The sequence below is a fragment of the Tachysurus fulvidraco genome, chromosome 17 (genome assembly GCF_022655615.1).
Source record: "Tachysurus fulvidraco isolate hzauxx_2018 chromosome 17, HZAU_PFXX_2.0, whole genome shotgun sequence".
Taxonomy (NCBI): domain Eukaryota; kingdom Metazoa; phylum Chordata; class Actinopteri; order Siluriformes; family Bagridae; genus Tachysurus; species Tachysurus fulvidraco.
Window position 1 is genome coordinate 25,538,513 of NC_062534.1, and position 7,320 is coordinate 25,545,832.

Here is a 7,320-nt window from a genome sequence, read left to right on the forward strand (position 1 = left end):
TTCATTCTCTTTTTCTTTCTCTCTCCCTCTCTCTCTCTCTCTCTCTCTCTCTCTCTCTCTCTCTCTCTCTCTCTCTCGCTGTCCCCTGTCTCTCACGCTCTCTCTCTTGTTTATTAAAACTGATAGACTAGAAGAAAGGGAAGGAACGAGGGATGAGGCACTCCTCCTCTAATCTTTACTTCAGCTCACACAACTTTCTGATTTTTCTTAGTTCCAGGTGTTATATAAGATGTGTAGAGAGAAACAGCTGGAGGTGGGCAGATAAACAGATGTGTATTAGGGGCTCTATGGGGCAGTTCACTTTGTTCCAGTCAACAGATGGATGGACAGACAGACAGAAGGATGGAGGGAAAGACAGAGAAGCGGATGGACAGACAGACAGAAGGATGGAGGGAAAGACAGAGAAGCGGATGGACAGAATGGTGGATGAGCAGACAGACAGACAGACACAGATAGATTATCAGGTAGACAGACGGAGACGTATGGACGGACAGACAGGTGTACAGAGAGCCAGAAGTTGTCTTACACTGAGATCTGATCTGTGTGGATCAGATTTCAGCTGATTTTCTGATATTTTATTACATCATAACAAAAGAACCACGTAATTGTAAATAAAATGGCGTCCAGCTGCATCGTGGTGTAGTTTCATGTAGAAAGAGTTTAGTGTTTATTTTTTTGTTGAGCTTGTTTTCTGTGGTCTGATGTCAGCAGTCTGATTTCACAGCAGTTGCAGTTTCCTTGTTTATTTTTCTGATGTTGGTTCCTTTCCATATTCACTCTGTGTGTGTGTGTGTGTGTGTGTGTGTTTTCAGATGGATGACGAAGGTTACGTCCTCAGTATCCCTGTCCCTATATTGCGGCACGGAGTCTCTGACTCCAACCTTTACTCCTCGAATGACCTGCAGCAGAAGATCCTGAAGGCAAAGGAGCAGCTGAGGGTGGAGCGCATGGAGCAGGACGGCAACGTGGCCGAGTTCCTCAAGCTGGTCAACATGGCCGACAAGCATCAGGTAGGCAGAATCCGGCAGGTGTTTGAGAAGAAGAACCAGAAAACTGTGCACAATATCAACCAGTTACAGAAGAAACTGGAGCTGTACTACAAACGCATGAAGGAGAGCGAGAACGTCAACAACAACAATGGGCCTTCCAAGAACAGCAGCCCTAAAGACGCCGCTAAAGATCAGCTCAAGGACACGTCAAAGGAAGTGAGCAGCAGCGGGCGCCATCACTGCCTGGACAGATTAAAGCCCAGCGCTGCCACAATGCTGCTCACACCACCGTCCTTCTTCAACAAGCCCAGAGAGTTCGCCAATCTCATCCGGAACAAATTCGGCAGCGCAGACAACATCACACAGCTCAAGAGCTCTCTGGATGAAGGTGGAGGCCGGATGCTGAGCGGGAGCGCCACCATCGTGGGCCAAACGAAGTACCACATTGACGACGACGCGAGCTCCACAGGAACCTCGGCTTCGGCAGACAGTAACGGAAATCCTGCAGTGCACAGCATCGACATGATGCTGGAGGAACTTCAGGAGATCCGTCAGTCCCAGTACCAATTTGCTGAAGACATGAATGATCTGAAGGAGAACATAAATGGAGACAGCTTCCTCACACAGAGGCTCGAGGATGAGAGAGACAGGTTAGCGTAGCTAAAGGTGCTGAACATATAGTGTGGAATCCCAGCAGTGAGGTTTCTCACTCTCTCTCTCTCTCTCTCTCTCTCTCTCTCTCTCTCTCTCTCTCTCTCTCTCTCTCTCCCCCTCTGTCACAGGGTGGAGCGTCTGGAGGAGCAGCTCAATGATCTGGTTGAACTTCACCAGCATGAGATGGCGAATCTTAAGCAGGAGTTAGCCAGCATTGAGGAGAAAGTGGCCTATCAGGCAAATGAGAGAACCAGAGACATGCAGGTAACTTCACACTCCGACAGAAGTGGAGAAAAGAGCCACTTCCTGTTAGGACATTGTCACTGACACTGTGCTGTTGTGTAACCTGTAGACTGAAGGCCACAGAACAGATCAGATCCGTCTTATTACTCTGCACCTTTACAGCTTTAGTGACCCAGACCTCAAAATGTCCTGAATTGAATGCACGTGGTAGCCTAGTGGTTGAGGTGCTGGAGTTCGATTCCCATGTACTGTACACCAATCTGCCACTGCCGGGCCCCTGAGCAAGGCCCTTAACCCTCAATTACTGTTGTATAAAATGAGATATAATGTAAGTCACTCTGGATAAAGGAGTCTGATTTCTAGCGTTTTTTTCCCCCTTTCTGATGACTGTGAGGTGTTCTTCTACATCTCCACCAGAGGGCGCTAATCTCCAGCACATACACATTAATACTACAGCTGAAAGATCAATTCACTGAACATGCTTCTGCCTTTGGGATAAAAAATTAGTTTTAGTTAAAATAAGCATCTTAAGTTTAAGACGAAACAATTGTAAAGATGAAGGATTAATAAACATTAGTCAGGAAAGGTAGAGAGACGAGTTTAATGTCTGAGGTTTTTAAGAAGACATTATTTACTGATTTATTACAATGTATTTACAGATGAAAGTGGAAAATTCACCAAACACTTGGAGAATTAAGGAAAACATTTTTATTAAACATGAAAGATAATGATGCATTAATTAATTATTTAAAATCGTCTTAATCGCAAAGTGTAACATTTGATTGTCTGTATATTGAACATCTAAATCTCAAAAAATGTTCATACTGGTGTGTGTGTGTGTGTGTCTGTGTGTGTGTGTCTGTGTGTGTGTGCATGTCTGTGTGTGTGTGTGTCTGTGTGTGTGTGTGTGTGTCTGTGTGTGTGCGTGTCTGTGTGCGTGCGTGCGTGCGTGCGTGCATGTCTGTGTGCGTGCGTGCGTGCGTGTGCGTGCGTGTGTGTGCGTGTGCGTGCGTGCGTGCATGTGTGTGCATGCGTGCGTGTGTGTGCGTGCGTGCGTGCGTGCGTGTGTGTATATGTGTGTGTGTGCGTGTGTGTGTGTGATTGCGTGCGTGTGTGATTGCGTGCGTGTGTGATTGCGTGTGTGTTACAGGAGGTGTTGGAGTCGTGTAACTCCCGGCTGTGTAAGTTGGAGCAGCAGGTGCAGTTGGCCCAGGTGGAGACTGAAGTTGTGTTTGGCCGAAAGCTGCTAGTTAAAATCATTAACGTGCTGCTTGCTGTCATTACTCTGCTGCTGGTGTGTGTTTCCACGGTGATGCGCTGCATCAGGGCCGGAGTCCAGAGCCGCACACAGCTGCTGGTTACAGTGTTCAGTACAGTGCTGATCGCTCTGGTCTGGAGGAGCTACGAGAGTCTGAACACTAAAACAGAACTGCATCGGCATTCTCACACAAACACCGCACTCTGAGATGAACTGAACCTGAACCTTAAACTGACCTGAACCTAAACCTAAACCTAAACCTGAGCTGAGCCTGAACCCAGAACTCTCCCCTTAATCCAGACCTTAAACTGCTGTGCCAACCTTTAAGAGCACCGTCACTCCCATGACTCAGTTTGTTGATTCTGAATCGGTGTGAAATTGATTCAGTTGGTTCATTTGTTAATTCATCCAATTTGTGAATTATTAAACAAAATATCAGGAGGCTTACAGCAGTAAAAAGATCGAAACTATATACAATTCTATACAGAACACCTCAAATTTTACTCTCTTTCTTTCTTTCTTTCTTTCTTTCTTTCTTTCTTTCTTTCTTTCTTTCTTTCTTTCTTTCTTTCTTTCTCAGTACTTTGGCTCAGTTTCTCATCAGGCAGCACAACTGAAACACACGGCATGATCCGTTCACATCGACTTAGTCTGATCTCTTTCTGATCAGACCACCTCACTGCACTCACACGAGTGCGTTCTCACCTGCTGACAGAACCACACACACACACACACACACACACACACACACACACACACACACACTGGAATAAATGTGGATTAACAGAAAGGGAAAGACACACAGGACTGTAACTTTATCTGTTTGACCTGTGAAACTGCTAACCTGGTGGAAAACAAAAGAAGGGGGATTTTGTTATTCTTTGTGGATAAACTGGTTGTGCAGGTGTGTGGGTGAGTGTGTGTGTGTGTGTGTGTGTATGTGTGTGTGTGTGTTTGTGTGTGTGTGTACGTGTGTGTGTGTGTGTGTATGTGTGCGTGTGTGTGTGTGTGTGTGTGTGTGTGTGTGTGTGTGTGTGTGTGTGTGTTTATAGGCATTAAGTATTTTGGGTGTTAGTATCTTTAATTTTATTGATGTTTTTTATTTGATGTTTTTCTTTCATTGATAAAAGTTTGAAAACGGCGGAACATTTTTTTGTTTACGTTTGAATAATTTTATTAAATTATTCATTTAATTGAACTTCATTGTTCCGTGTAAATAAATTTCAGTTACCAATAAAAGGTCATATCAGTCAGTGTGGAGTGAGACGCTGACCTTCAGGTCTTATTCAGGTTCATTTGATGCCGTTATCTTCCATCTGGTTTTAAATCTAGTCTTCACCCGGTTCTGTCCCTGATGTATGTACACAGTGACTGTGTCCTGGGGTCCCGATGTCCTGTGTCACTGACAGCTCACCAGGTTTAGTGTGCAGTTTTATCACTGACCACACGGAGGCGCTGTGTGTGTAACAGGACAGAAGCGCGGCACCAGAACAGAGGCACTTTTAGACTGATGTTTTGAGAAGAAAATCACATTTCTGTTTCAAAATCTCAAACAAATCTGTTTAGGATCTGAAAGAGTATTAAATATATTAAATAGTACTTTTATTGGATTCTCACCAAATAATCAACAACAATATAAAAATTAATCCATCTGTCAATAAAGAGAGAAATAAAGGAACATCCACAAGAACCTCGTTCTTCAGCTGGGTCTCACAGAGGCGGATCGCTCCTGATCACTGGGATATCTGAGACACTTAAAAATGCTTCTGATACTTTATAAAACGAACGCCTTTGGGACTTAGAGATGTGTGTGTACGTTTTCTACCAGTACTGAGTGCATGAAGATGTTCTGACCACCAGACTACTGGAACTGGAGCTTCATATTAGAGCGAGATGATGTGAATGTGGGGGTCACGGTGTCTTAGCGGTTAGCACATTCGCCTCACACCTCCAGGGTTGGGGTTCGATTCCCACCTCCACCTTGTGTGTGTGGAGTTTGCATGTTCTCCCCGTGCCTCGGGGGTTTCCTCCGGGTACTCCGGTTTCCTCCCCCGGTCCAAAGACATGCATGGTAGGTTGATTGGCATCTCTGGAAAATTGTCCGTAGTGTTTGTGTGTGTGAGTGAATGAGAGTGTGTGTGTGAGTGTGTGAGTGTGTGTGTGTGTGTGTGTGTGTGTGTGTGTGTGTGTGTGTGTGTGTGTGTGAGTGTGAATGAGAGTGTGTGTGTGCCCTGTGATGGGTTGGCACTCCGTCCAGGGTGTATCCTGCCTCGATGCCCGATGACGCCTGAGATAGGCACAGGCTCCCCGTGACCCGAGAAGTTTGGATAAGCGGTAGAAGATGAATGATTGAGTGAGATGAGTGATGTGAATGTTAACTAACTTTCTGGTGCTGCAGAGATGATCTTAACTCTCGGTCCCAGGACACATTACTGTATGAAACATTTATATTACTGAGACCTTCACATTACACTTGTGGTGTTTTTGTGTGTGTAAGACGTTTATACCGGTTTGTTAGTGGAGGAATTTCATCTTTATACACAACCTACAGAAACAGCGCTCAGCATAAATGAGTACACGCCACAACAAGTAGACTATATCTAGTACTTTGTATGGCCTCCATGATCGTCAATGACAGCACCAAGTCTTGGAATGGACGAGCTGGCGACATTTTGCAACATCCAACCTTTTCCATTCTTCATGAATGACCTCTTTTAGAGATTGGATGCTGGATGGAGAGTGATGCTGAACTTTTCTCTTCAGAATCCCCCATAGGTGTTCAGATCAGGAGACATACAGTACTTGGCCACTGAATCACTTTTACCCTGTTCTTCTTCAGAAATCCAACAGTGGCCTTAGATGTGTGTTTGGGATCGTCGTCGTGTTGGAAAAGTGCATGACGACCATGGGCACGGAGTGATGGTAGCATCTTCTCTTTCGTTATAGAGCAGTACAGCTGTGAATTCATGATGCCATCCATGAAATGCAGCTCCCTGACACCAGCAGCACTCATGCAGCCTCACATGCAGCCCCACATGCAGCCTCACATGCAGCATGTACACCATGTTTTTTTTCTAAGAAGCTAAGAGACCAGAGTGACTTATTTTGGAGGGATTTGAGACAGATCATAAACGATATGTTGGTCAATGACTTACTTGTGTTTTGCCAAGAGCACAAACGTACAATGTGCAACAATTAGTACACTTAAAGGTGCGGTCTCCATTGTTTGAAAGCCAATGTTGACATATAAAATCACTAACAGAAAAGAGGCGACTAACAGAAAGAAACGTGTCTTTATCATAGCTGAAGGGAAGAACAATATGATTGTAGATAAACAAACACTTCAGTCTCATCACTCCAGAGTATAAAGTCTTCATCTTTGTCAGCATGGGCCTTGGCAAACTCCAGGTGGGCTTTTTGTGCCTGGCCTTTAGGAGAGGTTTCTTTCGTGGACGGCACCCATGCATGGCATTCCTGTGCAGTGTACACAAACTGAAAAATGTGTATTTGTAAAATAAATGATTAACTTTAATGTTATAAGGTAAACAGATGTTATATTAAACTTAGTCTTGTCAACATTTTGGACAATTGTTCTGTGTTTACTTTTTAAAGAGGGTTTACTCATTCACGCTGAGCACTGTACATACTGTACATTCTGTGTGTGTGTGTGTGTGTGTGTGTGTGTGTGTGTGTGTGTGTGTGTGTGTGTGTGTGTGTACACATGGAGCTCTGTGAAAGTTCTGGCCAAGTTTTTGTTCTGATCCCCGATTTTGGACCTTTTCATATAATCTTTTGAATGACATTCTTATAGAAACATGATGTCCTGCAGGAATCCTGGGTTTTTTTCTCTTGCTCGTCTGCTGTGGGTGATGATGATGATGATGATGATGATGATGATGATGATGATGATGATTACATGGTCTGGTGTAATATGACCCGTGACATTACAGTCAGGACCCAGTACTGCTTTCAGAACAAACCATCATCATCATCATGTTCCTCTGGCTGTTCCTCATCTGAACCATCATCCTAAGGTTTATTCCACTGAGTGACTGGAATTGTGGCTCTTTTTTCAGTCACTCAGTCTCTTTTGTGTGTGCGCGTGTGTGTGTGTGTGTGTGTGTGTGTGTGTGTGTGTGTGTGTGTGTGTGTGTGTGTGTGTGAGGCGGTGAAGAT

General features: G+C 44.5%; 1 pseudogene; it reads left to right on the forward strand.

Moving 5' to 3' along the window:
- The window catches only part of LOC113651927, a 7,662-nt pseudogene extending 2,828 nt beyond the window's left edge, over nt 1-4,834 (forward strand).
- Nucleotides 4,835-7,320: the final 2,486 nt, after the last annotated feature.